Source organism: Gymnogyps californianus, unplaced genomic scaffold, assembly GCF_018139145.2.
Source record: "Gymnogyps californianus isolate 813 unplaced genomic scaffold, ASM1813914v2 HiC_scaffold_100, whole genome shotgun sequence".
NCBI lineage: Eukaryota > Metazoa > Chordata > Aves > Accipitriformes > Cathartidae > Gymnogyps > Gymnogyps californianus.
In genome coordinates this window covers 16,389-37,255 of record NW_026113981.1, presented here as the reverse complement: position 1 = coordinate 37,255, position 20,867 = coordinate 16,389, and positions in this window count along the sequence as shown.

Genomic DNA, 20,867 nt, shown 5'->3' with positions numbered 1-20,867 from the left:
CTTTTTCACCCCAGTCTCTGAAGAAAATATCCCATTCATTTTAGGTACAGAAATATTGTATTGTGAATTGCAGCTGAACTAAAATAATCTTTTCTTAAACAACACTCCAAAAACATGTCAAAAATATTTTGTATCATTTGTACACTAAAACTCCACATAGAATTTATTAATTCTTTTCAGTCTACAAAAAATGTAATTGGAATTAAACATTAATTAGTTAAAAAAGAAGGAAACTATTTGAGTTTCTTAACTGGTTCAGAGTGGATATAATTTCAATTCCATTTTTTAAATTCCAGTTAAGGGATAAAAAAATAAGTTAGTTCCAAAATAAACCAATTTTTTTTCTGGATACCCCACTGCAAGATAAACTCTTCTGTCAACATCTGCAAATTCTAATTCTATCTATCTCAGGAGAGAAAAGCACCAATAATTCTAATCTGAAGTTGATTTTCAGATAAAGAGCTATTGCTATCATAGTCCCGCAATCTCTAGAGACATGCCTGAGCAATGGTTTGGCATGGTACTGACCAGTACCAATTCACTTCCCACTTGCAAGTATATCACTGTAGTGATCCTGACCAGAAACCACTGTACATTGAGGAGTTAGTGATCCACATAACTGTTAACCTGAGTAAGCCCAGGCCTGTGCTGTGCTGCACATACAGTGTGGCCTTCAGGCCTGTGTTGTCCTGTGCATTTTCCTTGGCTGCAGGATAAACCTTGCCAGCTAATGGTAACAGAGGAGCCTGCAGGCAGCTCTCACATGGTACCCATGATTATGCCACCTGTGTGACCTTGTCTTTATCTAAAAGTGCAGCAAGACATTCTCATGCACATATCCTTTCTGTTTGACAGTAGAAATTATGAACAGAGTTGTTTTCTTCTAACAAAACCCTATAGTAGATCAAATGACCAAAATGGGGTTACCCTTTCTATGGATGGGGTCTGCATAGTGTGCTGCACCCTGATAGAAGGCCCATTCGATGCTGCACAACTGAGGGTTCCCAGCATCTAAAGGGTTATAAGATTATCTATGCTATTGTCTCTTTCTTTATAGTTTTAGCTCTAATAAATAGCATTTTAAATGATACTTTACAGAGTCTGAGTGCCATCCTTACTGGGATCGTAATGAACCAGCACCTCCTGGTGCAAAAGAATCACTCAGCATAGCGCTATAGGTATGTGTGTCACAAGGGAAGCCACACCAGTAACACTGTATCTGCTACACCGTGTAGGTAAAGTACTTTGTTCATCTTACAGCAACATCTTCTTACAAGTGATGGCCAGAAGAGCACTCTGAGGTACAGGGCAAACTTCCCTGGCCGGGGAGAACACATAACTTGTCCAGGCAGTGGACCTAGGGCTCGCTGATCCATGGGTTCAGGCTCAGAAATGTTCTGAAAGCTCAAATAGCAAAACTGAGTGCTCTCTGCCAAGCTGTAGAAGTTCATGGTCCTGGCTGCAGTGCCCACTTGTTCATCATATTAAAACATTAGTGGTCAATAGCAGAAATCAAAAAAGAACCATCCCCACAGTAAGAGAAGAGATTAAGTATTGTTTGCGAGTGGAGATGGGCAAGGGAATGGGAAGCAATTTCTAGTACAGTAACAAAAATTGCTTCTTTAGTCAGACCTAAACACTTGGCCTTATATTTTTCCTATTTTTTTTATCGGTGGCAGGAAGCTTTGCTAAACAGCTATCTAAATAATGAAAGCAGCATTAGCCAAGATTCTGCTCCCTGCCAGTGCCATTGAATGGTTGCAGGATTCACTGCTATTCACTGAGCACTGGTAGAGATTTTGGAAGGTGCCAAATGCCGCCCCTTCCCACCCTATAAAATGTTTTAGCAATGAATAAACATGAAAATAATCATACCATATTATAAGGAACAAAGGAAAAGAGTACAAAGGGAAAGGAATGGGGGTTTTATTTTTTTACTATTATTAATGATAATGAAATTAAGTAATAAATAATCCAAAGTATTAGTAAAAAGTAATGTAAGTGACAATATAGTTGTTCCACGGCTACTTTTTTCCAATTATATTCTTCAGTCCTGCTTGATTTATAAATAAAGCCATATTCTCAATTGCTCTCTTGTATAACCCCAGTCTAGATGCCGAGAGTAAAGGTGGGCCCATTCTTTTCTTGTAATAAAGATTTTTCAGGATAAATTGTACCCTCAGATAGAGCTCTGCAAACTTCTTTTCCAGTGAAATTGTGACACCCATGCAAACCCCTTCTTTTCTCCCTTTACAGCAGTGATTTGTAGAGCTGTCATTTGTTGAAACTCGGTTAGTAATTCTGTTAGTGATACATGGGAAGAAATAGGACTTATTAACAACAATAAAACAGCAACAAAAATATTTTTAAAATCACCAGAAATGATTGAATAGCTTCAGGAAAGTATTTTTTCTAGCAGAAGTACCAGATTTACAGGCACTTTTCAAAGCAGAGAAAAAGCATCCTTTCAAACACTGAACAGGTCTACTTTTAAAACTCAGTGTTTCAGAAGGTGTGAACTCCAGATCTGCCTAATCCAAGGTTCAGGTTTCTGTTTCTTCTGCAAGCATTAAAATTTTCAGACATTCTGTTGCAAGCTACATGCTCCAAAAACATGTCTGTCACATAGTGAACTTGAAAAGTGCACATTGACCTTCATAACATGCAGGTACAACTGAAACCATAATCTGTTTTAAACATTACCTTTAAAAAAAAAATACATTTGACAATGCCATCAAGAATTTGATTAGGATATTTCACAGGTAATAACTTTTAATCTTCTAATTCAATCATCCATTAAATGGAGTCCTCTGTGTGTTTACCAAAGCATTTTTAATTGGGCTTTTCTTTTCAAATAGTATTTCTCTCAAAGAGTCACTCACCCTCAGAAAGGTCCTACTGAGTCCCCCCATTTCAGAGTCCATACCATGGTTTGTCAATAGTCGCATAATGATAATCATAGCCTTGATCCATATACACTAAAAGCAACAAAAACCTAGGACAAACATGTATCCAAAGCTTGCCAGTGCATCCATTCTGCCACAGTAAATGGCTATCCAAAATAGAACCATCAAAATCCATACATCCACAACCCAGAATATAATGTACTTCATGCAGGTTCCCTCTAGAAAATGTCAGGGCCCTGATGGCACCCCCCTTCAGGCATTTAGTTGGTAAATTAAAGAGTTTAGCTGGCTGAGTCCAAGGTCAGCTCTTATGCTGATAAGAGCTGTGGTGAAGAAAGCTGGAAGTGAGTCCCTTCTTTCTCTTGGGAGACACTTTCCAGCTGCAGCTTTACTGCTGGCTTCGGTCTGTGCAACACTGCAGCTGTGCAGCAGCTGGGTCTCCGCCCAGTCTCGCACTTCTGCAAGTCTTATGGGGGCTGGGCTTCCTAGCTTGGCCTTGGACCTGCCTTGTCACTATGGCCTTGCCAGATCACTGGGCTGTGTCTGACCCTGATCACCTTCTCTGGCCCTGATCCTGTCCCAGACTTGTCACTCCACATCCTGCCTCCTTGTTGGTGAGGCCACTGCTCCCACCTGCCTAGTTATTGTGCTCAGCTCCCAGTTCACCTTCCCTTGCAGGGCAGCCTGCCCTCGCTGCACCCTGACAGAAACAAGGTGGGTGAAACCAAGCAACTGTTAGGCACTATATATAGAAAGAGAGTTTCCTCAATGTGACATCTCTCTCTTTTCTGCAGTTGAAGCAGCAGAAAGTATTACTGAAATTTTGCATAGGCATAAAAATCTCCATAAATCAGGGCATAAATTAAGCTCTTCAATTGCTAAAGCAAACTGCAATACACACAGACTTTATGCCATGATTATTTAGAAAGTCCAGGAAATGCTGTCTCCAGTAATTTTTTACAGAGCATTGTGGTTTAACCCCAGCCGGCAACTAAGCACCACACAGCCGCTTGCTCACTCCCCCTCCAGTGGGATGGGGGAGAGAATCAGAAAGGTAAAAGTGACAAAACTCGTGGGTTGAGATAAAGACAGTTTAATAGGGAAAGTAAAAGTTGTGCATGCAAGCAAAGCAAAATAAGGAATTCATTCACTACTTCCCATTGGCAGGCAGGTGTTCAGCCATCTCCAGGAAAGCAGGGCTCCATCATGCGTAATGGTTACTTGGGAAGACAAATGCCATAACTCCGAACATCCCCCCTTCCTTCTTCTCCCAGCTTTTTATTGTTGAGCATGACATCATATGGTGTGGAATATCCCTTTGGCCAGTTGGGGTCAGCTGTCCCGGCTGTGTCCCCTCCCAACTTCTTGTGCACCCCCAGCCTACTCGCTGGTGGGGTGGTGTGAGAAGCAGAAAAGGCCTTGACTGTGTAAGCACTGCTCAGCAGTAACTACAACATCCCTGTGTTATCAATCAACACTGTTTCCAGCACAAATCCAAAACATAGCCCCATACTAGCTACTATGAAGAAAATCAACTCTATCCCAGTCAAAACCAGCACACAGAGCTAATGTTTATCAGAGAGAGTTTCATCTTTATTCCCCTAAATATTCAGGAACTGCAGTAACAATTGTAAGTAAAGACTATGGAGTAAAAGCTTTCCTCTGCCTCATGCTAGGGAGTCCAACTGTCATTGCAACAAGTTCATGCTTAGGTTTAATTCAGTCATTTGATTTTAATCAGACAGAAAGTCTGGTGTCAAAGAACAGTACAAAGTCAGGGTTGAAATTGAGATTAGTTGCTTTGATCTTCCTTCTAGAGACAATGCTAAAAGATGTGATAAACATGCTACTGAATCATATTAAATATAGTTTGGTTCCATCTATCACTTAGAGGCAGGCAGGTTATAAACCTGTTAGGGGATTATGGGAACATGACAACATACATAGCTAAATGTGTAGAGAGACTAAGTGAAAAATTTCCTAGTGTGTTGATGTTTTTGCAAAATTAGTCATTCCAGACCAGATGGAGATGTGCTTAGTGACCACCTTAGTGAAAAACAAGTGATGTTCTTCATTACTAATGACATCCAAATTATATTAAGCAATTCACAGATAATTGATCACAACCATTTATGGGATAAAAAGATAATGAGCTTTGCAAAAAAACAATTAGAAGAGACTGTTACCCTAGCCACTGTCAAGATAAATTTAACAGGATGAGACAGCATATACTGTATTTGACATACCTTCTATAGTGAAATCTTCAGAAAAGTGGCGATCTGGGGCAAACGCAGGGCATCAGAACAGTAACTACTTGCCTTTAAAGTAATGCTGATGGAGCCCTAAAAAGACCTTAGAATAGGTAGATATCACATACAACAGAATTTCCTCATCACAGTTCCAGGAACAATTATGAGATAGAATGATTAACTTTGGGACTTATTTCATTATACTGTGATATTATCACATCTTAGACAGTACTTGCCCTATTGACCTGCTGAACCTGAAGGCACAGGCATAAGCCCTGACTGTTCCATGGGTGTCACAGTCCGTTTGGATCTCTCAAATTTACAGGACAATTTACTTTGTAAATTAAACTTTATTTTATGAGCTCATTAAAAAAAACACACATCAAACAGTGGCTCAATCCCCTTTGTACAGACTAGTCAAACATGTGAATTCACTAATTCATTACTTCATTAATTAATGAATTCTCTAACTCAGAACTTCTCTAATTCCTAACTTGTAATTCGCGCACCTATGATCAAATAGTGACCTAGCCAACAGTGAGAGTGCTCGTTCTTCCTCCTCCATCCCAGGGCAGGTGTCCCCGTATCACACTGGGAAGCACAAAAGCCTCAGCAGTCCAGCTGCTGTTGGGTCCACTTCAAAAGGTGTATTGGGTTTACATGGCAAGGTTTTGGTAGCAGGAGGGCTACAGGGGTGGCTTCTGTGAGAAGCTGCTGGAAGCTTCCCCTATGTCCAATAGAGCCAATGCCAGTTGGCTCCAAGACGGACCCGCCACTGGCCAAAGCTGAGCCAATCAGCGATGGTAGTAGCACCTCTGGGATAACATATTTAAGAAGGGGAAGAAGTTACTGCACAGCAGCAATTGCAGCCGGAGAGAGGAATGAGAATATGTGAGAGGAACAACTCTGCAGACACCAAGGTCAGGGAAGAAGGAGGGGGAGGAGGTGGTCCAGGCGCCGGAGCAGAGATTCCCCTGCAGCCCATGGTGAAGACCATGGTGAGGCAGGCTGTCCCCCTGCAGCCCATGGAGATTAATGGTGGAGCAGATATCTACCTGCAGCCCATGGAGGACCCCACGCTGGAGCAGGTGGATGCCTGAAGGAGGCTGTGGCCCCATGGGAAGCCCATGCTGGAGCAGGCTTGCTGGCAGGACCTGTGACCCCATGGGGGACCCACACTGGAGCAGTCTGTTCCTGAAGGACTGCACCCCATGGAAGGGACCCATGCTGGAGCAGTTTGTGAAGAACTGCAGCCCATGGGAAGGACTCACATTGGAGAAGTTCGTGGAGGACTGTCTCCTGTGGGAGGGACCCCATGCTGGAGCAGGGGAAGAGTGTGAGGAGTCCTTCCCCTGAGGAGGAAGGAGCGGCAGAGACAACGTGTGATGAACTGACCCAAACCCCCATTCCCCGTCCCCCTGTGCCGCTCGGGGGGAGGAGGTAGAGAACTCGGGAGTAAAGTTAAGCCTGGGAAGAAGGGAGGGGTGGGGGAAGGTGTTTTTAAGATTTGGTTTTATTTCTCATTATCCTACTCTGATTTGACTGGTAATAAATTAAATTAATTTTTTTCCCCAAGTCGAGTCTGTTTTGCCCATGATGGTAATTGCTGAGTGATCTCCCTGTCCTTATCTCGACCCATGAGCCTTTCGTTTTATTTTCTCTCCCCTGTCCAGCTGAGGAGGGGGAGTGATAGAGCGGCTTTGGTGGGCACCTGGCATCCAGTCAGGGTCAACCCACCACAAAAGGTTTTTGTGTATGCTGATGTATTTACACCTTCCAGTTTAGAAGTTTGGTCTATACCATTTCCATAAGTTAGTAGATTCTGAAGAAACTGCCAGACAATTACTATGCAGGAATGCAGGAGATGATGGCTGCAGGGGGTGAGGGTAGGGGAAAGATTGATCACTTCCATTTAAGTCTAGCTTCACAGTTTATTATCAGGTTTTGATGGTACATTACAATTGATGGTACATACTTTCAACACAGCGAGATAAGCGATAAACACATACATAAACATGCTAATAGCAAAACTAATAAAATACAACACAATAATACAATGATCATAGGATGTAATATAAGATGCAATATGCCAGTTACAGATGGTGCATATCCCATAAAAATGTCATAGCAATGATATCCAGTTTTTTCAATTTCTGTTGCGATTCTGACAATCCAGCCAGTATCATGTTTGATAGCGATAGTCACTCAGTTTTGATATATAATAGCCTTTTCATATTTGGTGATTAAACTTTCCATTTCTTCAATTTGAGAATATACTGTGTCCCATATTGGTCCTAAGGGTACGGTCCAAGTTGTAGGCCAGTATTCCACCAGCATCAATGTGAGGTTAGCTTTACGGTTTCTATAAAGTCAGCCACAAGTCTCTAGTGCCATAACATTGCACTGGCATTCGTGGCCCTCCTCTGGACCCGCTCCAACAGGTCCATGTCTGTCATGCTGGGGACCCCAGAGCTGAACACAGTACTCCAGGTGGGGTCTCATGAGAGCGGAGTAGATGGGGAGAATCACCTCCCTCAACGTGCTAGCCACACTTCTTTTGATGCAGCCCAGGATACGATTGGCTTTCTCCAGTAGTTTCCTGGACTGCTTGCAGTTCACTGTGCCGCTTTTCCAGCAGATGTCTGGGTGGTTGAAGTCCCCTATCAGGATCAGGGCCTGCAAATGTGATGCTTCCTGCAGTTGAAGAAAGACCTCTTCATCAACCTCCTCTTCTTGATTGGGTGGCCTGTAGTAGACACCAACCACAAAGTTTCCTTTGTTTGCTTGGTCTCTAATTTTCACCCATAAGCTCTCAACCTGCGCATTGCTGTTCTTCAAAGAAAGCTCCATGCAATCAATCCCATTTTTGACATAGAGGGCAACTCCTCCACCTCTCCTTCCTTGCCTGTCCCTTCTGAATAGTTTATAGCCATCAATCACAGCACTCCAGTCGTGCAATCCATCTCACCAAGTCTCTGTGATAGCAATCAGGCCGTAGTTTTCCATCTGGGCAGTGGCTACCAGCTCCTCCTGTTTGTTTCCCATGCTGTGTGCATTGGTATAGAGGCACTTCAGCTGAGCTGTAGACCACATCACCTTTTTAGAGGAACAAGCCCTAATTCCCTTGAGGCAATTCACAGGTGTTTCCCTGTTGCTTCCTAATGCCTCAGCAGCCCCTGGCTCTTCTCTAGTGCTTAGAACACCATCCCTTTCCCCTGCTAAATCTAGTTTAAAGCTCTGTTTATAAGTCCAGCCAGCTTATTGCCCAGGACACTCTTGCCCCACTTGGTCAGTTGAGCCCCGTCAGCTGTCAACAGGCCCGGTTTCTCAAAGGTATGCCCAAGATCGTAGAAGCCAAGACCTTGAGCATGGCACCAGCTACGCAGCCAGGCATTCACCTGTTCAATTTGTTTCCTTTTTCTCGAACCCCCTTCTCTGACTGGGAGGATAGAGGAGAACACCACCTGTGCTCCTGATCCCTTTAGCATCATTCCGAGAAGGAAGCTGCAGCCCATGGAGAGGAGCCTATGCAGGAGGAGGTTTTCTGGCAGGACCTGTGGCCCCATGGGGGACCCATGCTGGAGCAGTCCATTCCTGAAGGACTGTAGTCTGTGGAGAGGACCCAGGCTGGAGCAGTTTATGAAGGACTGTAGCTAATGGGAGGGACCTCATGCTGGAGCAGGGAAAAAGTGTGAGAAGGAATGAGTGGCAGAGACAAAGTGTTAAGGACTGACTGCATAAGGCATGTTTTGAGTCTGTTATGAGTCTGTTTTGCCCATGGTGGTAAGCGGTAAGCGGTAAGCGATCTCCCTGTCTTTATCTCAACCCACAAGCTTTTTCATCTTATTTTCTCCCCCTGTCCTGTTGAGGAGGGGGTGTGTGAGAGCGGCTGGGTGGGTGCCTGGCAGCCAGACAAGGTCAAACCCACCACACTGGCCAACATCATCTTACTGCATGCTGATACAGGTCATATGTGCCAGTGTGTCCCAACCATCCATGCAGCCATTTACCCAGCCATTCGATACTCAAGGTAGAGGAAAATCCTACCACATTTATACTGGCTAAGTGGTCAGCCGTATTGTTCCATTTCACCACCTGAGTGGTATTTTTCTGTTGTGCAGCTATGTGCCCTACAGCAATAGGATGGGAGTTAGCGATATTGTATATTTGTTCCCAATATTTTCTTCCCCATACATCTTGATTCCCTATTTGCCAATTGCGTTTTGCCCAATTTCCTAGCCATTGTGTAGCACCAGTCTGTATAGCAAAGGAATCGGCACAGGGCTCCGCTAATTGAGCAAAACCTTCTATTCGCTCAGTTACTGCAAGTTCATCAGCTCCAAATACAGTGGTGGCCGTTCCTTGCCGTTTACCCTGTATTTTGTGAGCACTCCCATCAGTAAACCAGACACCATCTGGTTGACGGGGGTTGAATTCAGGAGTATCCTGGATAGGAGAGCACAGAGGCTCTGTGTATTCAGTGGGCATTCCTATATGCTCCACAACTTCAGTAACTTTATTCTCTTTAGTCAAGCCATCTGTGGTTACACGATGATGGATATACAGTGCCCACCTTTGTACAGTGGTCTTGTGCTACACATAAAGGTAGTGGTTTACCACCAAGAACAGGCTTAAGAATAGGTATTGGCACGTGTAATTTTATACTTCTTCCCTGAGTCAAAGGTTCAGTTGCTACTAGCCCTTCATAAGCTGCTAATAGCACCTTTTCAAAAGTTGAGTAATCGTGCTGAGCATTCTGCCATGATTTGGAGCCAAAAGTAATAGGGAGTTCCTTGTGTGGTGGGTTGACCCTGGCTGGATGCCAGGTGCCCACCAAAGCCGCTCTATCACTCCCCTCCTCAGCTGGACAGGGGAGAGAAAATAAAACGAAAGGCTCATGGGTCGAGATAAGGACAGGGAGATCACTCAGCAATTACCATCATGGGCAAAACAGACTCGACTTGGGGAAAAAAATTAATTTAATTTATTACCAGTCAAATCAGAGTAGGATAATGAGAAATAAAACCAAATAAAACACCTTCCCCCCACCCTCCCTTCTTCCCAGGCTTAACTTTACTCCCGAATTCTCTACCTCCTCCCCTCCCAGCGGCGCAGGGGGACGGGGAATGGGGGTTGCAGTCAGTTCATCACATGTTGTTTCTGCTGCTCCTTCCTCCTCAGGGGGAGGACTCCTCACACTCTTCCCCTGCTCCAGCATGGGGTCCCTCCCATGTGAGACAGTCCTTCACGAACTTCTCCAATGTGAGTCCTTCCCATGGGCTACAGTTCTTCATGAACTGCTCCAGCGTCGGTCCCTTCCATGGGGTGCAGTCCTTCAGGAACAGACTGCTCCAGTGTGGGTCCCCCATGGGGTCACAAGTCCTGCCAGCAAACCAGCATGGGCTCCTCTCTCCACGGGGCCACGGGTCCTGCCAGGAGCCTGCTCCAGCATGGGCTTCCCACGGGGCCACAGCCTCCTTCGGGCATCCACCTGCTCCAGCATGGGGTCCTCCATGAGCTGCAGGTGGATATCTGCTCCACCGTGGACCTCCATGGGCTGCAGGGGGACAGCCTGCCTCACCATGGTCTTCACCACGGGCTGCAGGGGAATCTCTGCTCTGGCGCCTGGACCACCTCCTCCCCCTCCTTCTTCCCTGACCTTGGTGTCTGCATAGTTGTTTCTCTCACATATTCTCACTCCTCTCTCCAGCTGCAATTGCTGCTGTGCAGTAACTTCTTCCCCTTCTTAAATATGTTATCATCACAGAGGCGCTACCACTGTTGCTGATTGGCCCGGCCTTGGCCAGTGGCGGGTCCATCTTGGAGCCGGCTGGCATTGGCTCTATCGGACATAGGGGAAGCTTCTAGCAGATTCTCACAGAATCTACCCCTATAGCCCCCGCCCCCTGCTACCAAAACCTTGCCACGCAAACCCAATACACCTTGGAACTGGTAGACCTTTGTTGCCATAGTCCCCACCAATATCCCTTCTCTCCCACCTGGATATGTAGTGAGAGGGGCCACATAGTGTGGATGGGTGCCAGTGACTGATATGCAGCTACGTTTTCCTTTAAAAACTCCAGGGCTTCTTCATGTTGTGAAGTCCATTCCCAGACTGTATTTTTCTTTAGTAAGTTATAGAGTGGTTGTGCTATTATACTAAATCCTGAAATATGTGCCCTCCAACATCCTAAAGTCCCTAGCACAGCACGTATCTCCTTATTCTTGGGGATGGGTAACTGTTGGGTTTCTTGTAGCACCTCAGCAGGGACTGGTTTTCTCCCACCCATCCATCTGAATCCCAAAAAGGTTACTTCCTGACTGGGTCCTTGTTTCTTTTCTTTTTTCCTTTTTTGCTACCCCAATTGACTGTGGGTGTGTTATAATAGTGTCCATAGCCTGTTTCACAGGTTTGCAGAGTGGCCACCTATTAATACATCTGTATACTGCACCACATTAGTCACCATTAGCCATTAGGTTTCTTTACAGGCCATATAGGAGAATTGTAGGGGGAATGAGACCTGGCAATGATTCCCCATTATTCCAGCTCTTTTATCAGTTCAGTAACAGGATGAATAGCATCAGAAGGTAACTTGTACTTTGGAATATTAACTCGCTTGCTATGGGAGCATTTGTTTGCAACAGATTAACAGTCAGGGATGCATTCGTACTAGGTAAACTATGGGGCAAAGGGGGTGGTGTCCCTATTTCCCACTTTCCTCATGAGTTTACCCAGAACTGACCCTTCAATTAATCCATATCTAATATATCGTGGGGACCTAAAAGTAAGGTCAGGTGGACTGTTCATCCATTAGACAGAATTAGTTTAGCCCAGACCAGTGGGTGGGTAGTGATTTGCCTATTAATGCCTACAATAGAAACTAATTGCTTGCTAAATGGAGGCTGTCCTTTGTAAGTGTCCTTATCTACCATCGACATTTAGGCTCCTGTGTCAATGAGGAATGCTGTAAAGTAGCAATCATTAACTGTGACCATCATCATAAGGACTTGGATCCTTAGCAGTGGGAGTAGCGGCTGCAAGTACTTCCACTGAATCAAGCCCCGACCCTGGTTTCCCCCATATCAGGTTCAGTGCTGATAGATTCCAGTATCTCCCCAAGCTCACATCCCTAACATCCTCTGGCTCCCTAGTCATTATCTGTTTAAATTGTAAGGTGTCACCCCCATCTCCTGATACAAATCCCAGAGGACTGTCATGAGGAGTTAATGAGGGAAACCCAGCCAATTGCCATAGAACCGGAGTTGGCAGCTCATTTAACTGACTGGAGAGAGTCCTTTATCTAAACACATTTTCCATAATTTCTTATGCTCAGTAGTGACTTTTGGCATTTGCCTTTTGTATAGAGACAGGCTGTCTCTTTTCCATTACATTTACTTTAGCTGAGATCCTCCCCTGGTTTTTATCTAGTGGTGCATATAGTGGTAAATCTGCTAGCATATGTTGAAGGACGTCTTGGAAAGTAATGCCATTTAAGCCTCTTTTAATGGCTAAGACTAATGATTTCAATGCTCCCACAGTTCCCCTTACTATGGGGCAGAGGTATCCTGGCTCACAAATCACCTCCCAGGGATTTTGTTCTGTGGGAGGGGGTTGTTTGGCACCTGAGGCAACAGGTGCTACTCTTTCCAATTCAGCTAAAATAGCAGCTTTCAGCAAGGCAGTTTGTGGACTGGCTACCAAGTTTCAGGACCATGTACTTTTCTCCTGTGGTCAGTAGGATGTTGTTCTGGTTTAGCCCTGGTAGGCAGCTAAGCACCACACAGCTGCTCGCTCGCTCCCCCTGCAGTGGGATGGGGAAGAGAATCAGAAGGGTAAAGTGACAAAACTCGTGGGTTGAGATAAAGACAGTTTAATAGGGAAAGCAGAAGTTGTGCACGCAAGCAAAGCAAAACAAGGAATTCATTCACTACTTCCCATTGGCAGGCAGGTGTTTAGCCATTTCCAGGAAAGCAGGGCTTCATCACATATAACGGTTACTTGGGAAGACAAACACCATAACTCTGAATGTCCCCTCCTTCCTCTTTCTTTCCCTACAGCTTTTATTGCTGAGCATGACATCATATGGTATGGAATATCCCTTTGGCCAGTTGGGGTCAGCTGTCCCGGCTGTGTCCCCTCCCAACTTCTTGTGCACCCCCAGCCTACTCGCTGGTGGGGCGATGTGAGAAGCAGAAAAGGCCTTGACACTGTCTAAGCACTGTTCAGCGATAACTAAAACACTGGTGTGCTATCAATGCTTTTTTTGTCACAAATCCAAAATATAGCACCATATAGAATAAAATAGAATAGAATAGGAGTAGTTTAGTTGGAAGGGACCTACAGCGATCATCTAGTCCAACTGCCTGACCACTTCAGGGCTGACCAAAAGTTAAAGCATATTATTAAGGGCATTGTCCAAAGGCCTCTTAAACACTGACAGGCATGGGGCATCGACCACCTCTCTAGGAAGCCTGTTCCAGTGTTTGACCACCCTCTCAGTAAAGAAATGCTTCCCAATGTCAAGTCTGAACCTCCCCTGGCGCAGCTTTGAACCATTCCCACGCATCCTGTCACTGGATCCCAGGGAGAAGAGACCAGCACCTCCCTCTCCACTTCCCCTCCTCAGGAAGCTGTAGAGAGCAATGAGGTCGCCCCTCAGCCTCCTTCTCTCCAAACTAGACAAACCCAGAGTCCTCAGCCGCTCCTCACAGGACATGCCTTCCAGCCCTTTCACCAGCTTTGTTGCCCTCCTCTGGAGGCATTCAAGGACCTTCACATCCTTCTTAAATTGTGGGGCCCAGAACTGCACACAGTACTCAAGGTGAGGCCGCACCAATGCTAAATACAGCGGGATAATCACCTCTTTTGACCGCCTGGTTATACTGTGTTTGATGCACCCCAGGATGTGGTTTGCCCTCTTGGCTGCCAGGGCACACTGCTGACTCCTATTGAGCCTGCTGTCAACCAGCACCCCCAGATCCCTTTCTGCAGGGCTGCTCTCCAGCCACTCCTCTCCCAATTTATACTTGTGCCTGGCATTACTCCGTCCCAGGTGCAGAATCCGGCATTTGTTCTTGTTAAATTTCATGCCATTAATCATTGCCCAATACTCCAGTCTATCTAGATCCCTCTGCAAGGCCTCTTGTCCCTTAAGAGTGTCAACAGCACCTCCCAGTTTGGTATCATCATATGAACTACTATGAAGAAAATTAACTATCCCAGCCAAAACCAGTACAGACGTACAGTGCATCCCCAGTGCAAAGCACAAGTCCATAAGGGATTTCTAATATTTGGCCCCATGGTATCTAGTAATATTCCTGGACCTAATGCTAATGACTGAGCTTCAGCTGGGGTAAGGTGGAGCTGGTTGGCTGTCCAGATTTGTGCTAGCCAGTCCACGGGTGTTTCCCCTTGGTTAGCTCCGTATCTCCTCTCCCGATCTCTTAATTCTAAGGCAGTAAACCGTCTAGTAGTTGCTGTGGAGGGAAGCGGGGTTTGTGCCCCCGTGAGTGTGCTCTGTTGTTCAGTCTTGATTACTGGTTCCAAGAGGGCAAGGGGCAGGGAATCATCCCTGTTATCACCTGGCCCTGAAGGGAGAGGATCAGGGTCCAATTGTTTCCAGATACCCCCATCCCATTCATCATCATACATGGCACAATAAACTTAAACTGAGTCTACCATAGTGGTTTCCAGCAACCTCCTCCTGCGCCCTTCAGCTTCTGCAATTATCTGGGGCTGAAGTTTTGACTCAAGCAATTTATTTTGAATTTCTAATTGTCTGCACTTTACCTCCCAAGTATTCCATCCATTTTCCTTTTCCTCATTTTCCATTTTCAGTCATACAATCTTCCCCTTCAACTCATCAATCTTATCCATTGCTGCTCTAAGACAATTGCCAAGTAGTCATCACATAGCATGTTTCCCTTTTCCCTTAACTTACAAAAAGGCCACCGTCAAACTCATGCCAGATATTATCAGCATACATGCAGTGGCTCTCAACCCAGGACGAATCCCACTTGGGGTTTCTCCATCCCTCATTCTTAAATTTATCTCCCTGTTGTTGCCACTCACTTTGACTGAATGACACTTCTCCCAGCATACCTCAGGCCTTAGCATGAACTGTGTGTTAGGCCAAAACCCGAGCAGGAGTTGAGTGAACAGTCACAATGGATGAGTGTCCCAGCTACTCATCTTCATCTGCTTATTCTGATCCTGTCTTTAGTGCTATGGGAGTTCCTGTTGCTTATTAAAGAATTTCCCTGTCTACGAGAATGTGATGGGGACTAACATACTAATGAAGTAACACCTTTTAGGTCTAGTAGAGAAATTACAGTAAACAGAACTGGAATCATCCTTTATTATAGTTCTGTTGATTTTACTTGATACACAGCAAGACAGGATCTCCCCCAATGTGCTTAGGCTGTCATTGAATGAATAAAATTTAAGCCTCATACTACCAAAGTTCTAAATACAGTCTACATTGCAATACAAATAAGTTTGATTCCTGAGAGTCAGACAACTGTCATTCTTATGGAGTCTAAACTGTATAGTTTTCCACTTGGAAAACTGTGTTCCAACTGTAAATTGTTAGAGAAAAAAACATTCTCAGCAGTGCACAGTTTACCAAAAATTGCTTGCACTGGACAACAGCCAGTCATTCTGAATTCTTTAAGAGCTCATATTGTAGAATTATTTATCCTTCATATTAAGAAATCTATAGGAAAAAATTGCTGCTCGAGGCTTCATATCTCCCAGGAGTCATCAATCTTGTATGGATGATTTTCTTGGTGTTTTTTAGCCCCCCCAAAGTATCTAAGTTAATGACTGTCAAGAATAGTGTGCTGATAGTGTCAGTAGCCATGAGAATTTCAGTAATTATCTTATGTGAATGGATAATGTATATTCTTTTTAAAAATATAATTTCATGTATTTTAATTGTTACAGGCAATCTATGAATTATTGCAATCTTTACAATTGATTCTTATTTTGTTAAATTTTATTGACACAGTTCTTATGCATGGTTGCCTTTCTTCATCTATGTTACCCAATTAGCTTGTTCTTGAACGTGTACGCTGAACCTGATAGATCCCTGAAAAGGATTTCCCTGGCTGTGTAATTTTTTTCTTCACTGGGAAGTTAAGTATTGTCTTTGCTATAATGCCATTAGTGCTCCAAGACACTGAACTGAAAGGTAATGGTCCTTTTTTCCCCTCAGACTGGCTGCCCTGTCAACAATTCACAAGCTGATGCACAAGTTAGCATAACTCATCTATTGTTAACATGACATGCAAACTTAATTCTAGTATATGGTCCTAACTCTTGTAACAGTTCCCTCTCTTAGAAAGGGATGGACATATACTCTCATAATTACAGGAGAGAATCCATAGAGTAGCTTACCCTGCTACAAGGAAAGCGTTACATAAAAAGCTTTTACTCTCAGGTCTTAGAGCTATATAAGTAAATGTGGCATCAGTAGGAGGTCAGTGGTTATTTCACATCTGTGTGTTTTTAAATAAGGGTGATCAAAAGTAAGTAGCTGCTTCCTTAAAAGTACCTGTTTACTTGTTCTTCCAGTGCAGAATATAAAACCAACAAATGAAACTAGGAGGAACTGGATTCAAAACAAATAGAAAGAGGTCATTCTTCCTGCCAGAGGTACTAGAGCTATGAAATGCCCTGCCAAAATATGCCATCATGCAAAACATTTATTTGGTTTCAAGGGAAGAGTGGACAAGTACTTTAAATATATATCCATTAAGGATCTCTAAATATATAAACCACATCAGATTCAGGAAGTTCCCCTGAGATTAAAACAGTATGAGGCTTGGGAAAGTGTTTTGCACCAGAGGGAGGTGCGCAGGGTGTGAGAGAGAGGGAGGGAGAGATGGTGCAGGGTTCTTTCTGGATCTTAATAAGAAAGGCCCGACAACAAATGGCTTAATAAAATAGCTGTTTTAATAAGTTAGAATAAAAAGATGAATATAGATAGCGAGTAAATCTTTCATCCCTTCAGATGCTGGGAACCCCGCATTCATGCAGCATTGGATGAACACTGGATGGATTTTCCCACAGCACGCTGAGCAGATTCTGTTTGTGGAGAGGTTCCTTCTCCCACCCATACTCTGGTGATTTTTAATTTGTGTAACAAACAGAATCATATATCTTCTCCTGACAGGTTGGAATGTTGTATCTGTCATAACATACACCAGCGTGCAGCACAGGCTGACATGGGACACTCCAGCAGATTCGCCTTGCAGTAGCTACTCGTGCTAACATATGGGCTTCTCAAGCCTTAAGTACAAGGCCCAATAGAGCAGACATGGCCTATTCCAGATCACTAGCTCCTCAAATACAATGTCTTCCACAAGGCTCCCAATACAAAGAGTACCTGGGAAAAGTATCAAGTGTGTTTGCCCTGTTATTACTTTTCCTAGGCATCAGAGATGCCTAGATGATTAGAGGGCTGGAGCACCTCTCCTCTGAAGACAGGCTGAGAGAGTTGGGATTGTTCAGCCTAGAGAAGAGAAGGCTCCAGGGAGACCTTATTGGGGCCTTTCAATATATAAAGGGGGCTTATAAGAAAGATGGAGAGAGACTTTTTACCAAGGCCTGTAGTGACAGGACAAGGGGCAATGGTTTTTAAATGAAAGAGGGCAGATTTAGATTGGTCATAAGGAAGAAATTTTTTACGATGAGGATGGTGAGGCACTGGAACAGGTTTCCCAGAAGAAGTTGTGGATGCCCCATCATTGGAAGTGTTCAAGGCCAGGTTGGACAGGGCTTTGAGCAACCTGATCTAGTGGAAGGTGTCCCTGCCAATGGCAGGGGGGTTGGAACTAGATAATCTTTAAGGTCCCTTCCAACCCAAACCATTCTATGATTCTATTCTATGATTCTATGATCTGTTCAAGGGCTACTGTTGCAGACAGGATATGGAACTGGCAGGAGCTCACATATAGTTTTCATGTTCTAATCCATCATCCAGGTCACTAAGGATATCGAATAGCACTGGATTCAGGGTAGATCCCTGCAGCTGTATCCCTGCACTTTAGCTCTCTCTTTTTTGGCAGTGAATTCTAGAGTAACACTGGAGTACACATATTAAAAATAGTTTAATCTGGACTATGCCTACATACCTTGTGAGTATATCATATGACAATATCAAAATATCACTATATTAATATCAATATATTACATCTACTGCTTTTCCCCTACTAAAATGCTTCTTGCGTTGTCACAGAAGGAAATTATATTGGTTTGACATAATTCATTTTTTATAAACTCATGTTGACTGCTTTCTTTGGTTTCTCTTAGATTCAAATAGCTTCTTTGGTCATTTTCTACAGACTTTTCCCTGGGGACTGAAGATAATGGCAGTTGATCTATAATTCTCCAGTTCTTTCTTTAATTTCCTTTTTAAATATAGATAATACATTTGTTCATGTTCATTCTTCCATTGCCTCACTAAATCTTCACAGGTCCTCAAAGCTAATTACCACTGGCTCTGAGACTGCTATAGACACTTCTTCAAGTACAGACAAACTCTAGTTTCAGATCAAGCTGATTTGAAAACACCTAACCCACCTAAGTACTAATGTGTTCTTTCCCTGTTACATGCTGAGGTGTTATCCTTTGAAGTGAAGTACTAATTATGCTGACTTTCTGATTGTAGTTGAAGTCTTTGATAAAGATCAGTATCAAAAAGATACTAACTTTAGCCTTCTCAACTTTATGTGCCAGTAATTTTTCTTCTCTCTTCAGCAGTGGACTGACTCTTCCCTTGGTCTTCTGTTTACTGCTAATGCACGAATAAAATGATTCCTTGGTACCCTGCTAGTTTTGTGGTTATTTTATATTTGTTTTTTTCTTAAGCTTATGCTATACTTCCATCCTCATGCTTACTCATCTGACCTAGTTTCCAGTTCCTGTACACTTTCCTCCTGGTCTTGAAGTCCATGAAGTTGTATCTTTACAATATCTCCTATCCTTCCTCTGCAATGGGGTATAGGGGCAATAGGGGCTCCTCTGCCCCGAGGGAGCACTAGCAACCAGGAGCGCCGTGAACAGAGCATACAAACAGAGAGCAGTATCTGAGGGGAATGGCATGGTAGTTTGCATGGCAGTTCACGCGGAAGGGCGTGCAAGAAGGGTGGCGCACTCTACCAGTTGTTGGGCTGCTGCCTACTCTGCTCACCCACAGGCTTAGGCTGCAGCCCCAATGGTCACCTCAGCTAGCTGTTGGCTGTGCAAACCTACCCAGCAGCTTGAGGTCTCCAGGGAATTAGAAGGGCTTATTAGGCAGTGCTTTGAGATCATCGGAAGCATGGTGGTAGAGACCAGGCAAGGACTGTGATCAGCAGCCAGGAACCATCTACCTAGCCAGGCTAGCCTGGGACGAGTGGAGGCAGCCACCCAGACAGAGCTTCTATCAGGGAAGCTGCTGTCCAGGTGGAGGGCTGTGAAGTCTGTACCCCACACTTCTGGGTGGAGGAGGGTGGAAGCTCCACCTGTGCAAGGTGTGCTCTGGTGGAGTCACTCAGGTAGCAGGTGGAGGAGCTGCAGGAGGAAGTCAGCAGGCTACGTTGTATTAGGGAGGGGGAATAAGAAATAGAGTATTATTCGAGGCATTGCAAGAAGAAATATTAGGGCCTTGTGGCACTGATCAGACAAAGTGAACAGACAACACCTTGGAGAAGGAGGTGCCATGGTCTGTGGTAACTCGTGGCAACAGGATATCACTTCCCCCCCATTTCCTCGTATGTATCAACCAGCAACAAATACGAAGTCTTGGCAGTGGGTGAAGACAATGAGCAAGACTCACAGGGAGAAACTGCACCAGTTGCACATACTAAAAGATGCAAAAGGAAGTGGCGAATGCTAGTAGTGGGCAACTCTCTGCTGAGAGGAACCGAGGCACCCATCAGCCAGCCTGATGTACAGTCAAGGGAAGTTTGCTACTTGCCAGGAGCCAAGATCTGGGATGTCACAGACTGCCACAACTGGTTAAAAGCACAAACTACTATCATCCCCTACTTCTTTTCCATGTGGATACCAATGACACTGTAAAGCAAAACCTGGGCAAGATCAAGCAGGACTTGAGAGCCCTGGGGGCGCAAGTGAAGGGGACAGGGGCCCAAGTGATCTTCTCCTCTATCTTGCCAGTCAGGGATAGGGGTGCGGGCAGAAGTCGATGCATCATGCAGATCAATACATGGCTTCATGGCTGATGTCATCACCAGGGCTTTGGCTTCTATGATCAAGAGATGTTGTCATGGTTTAACCCCAGTAGGCAGCTAAGCACCACACAGCTGCTTACTCAGTCCCCCTCAGTGGGATGGGGGAGAGAATCGGATGGGTAAAAGTGAGAAAACTCATGGGTTGAGATAAAGACAGTTTAATAGGGAAAGCAAAAGCTATGTGCACAAGCAAAGCAAAATAAGGAATTCATTCATTACTTCCCATCGGCAGGCAGATTTTTAGCCAGTTCCAGGAGAGCAGGGCTTCATCACACGTAACAGTTATTTGGGAAGAAAAACACCATAATGCTGAATGTCATCCCTTCCTCCTTCTTCCCTACAGCTTTTATTGTTGAGCACGTCATATGGTATGGAATATCCCTTTGGTCAGTTGGGGTCAGCTGTTCTAGCTGTGTCCCCTCCCAACTTCTTGAGCACCCCCAGCCTACTCACTGGTGGGGCAGTATGAGAAGCA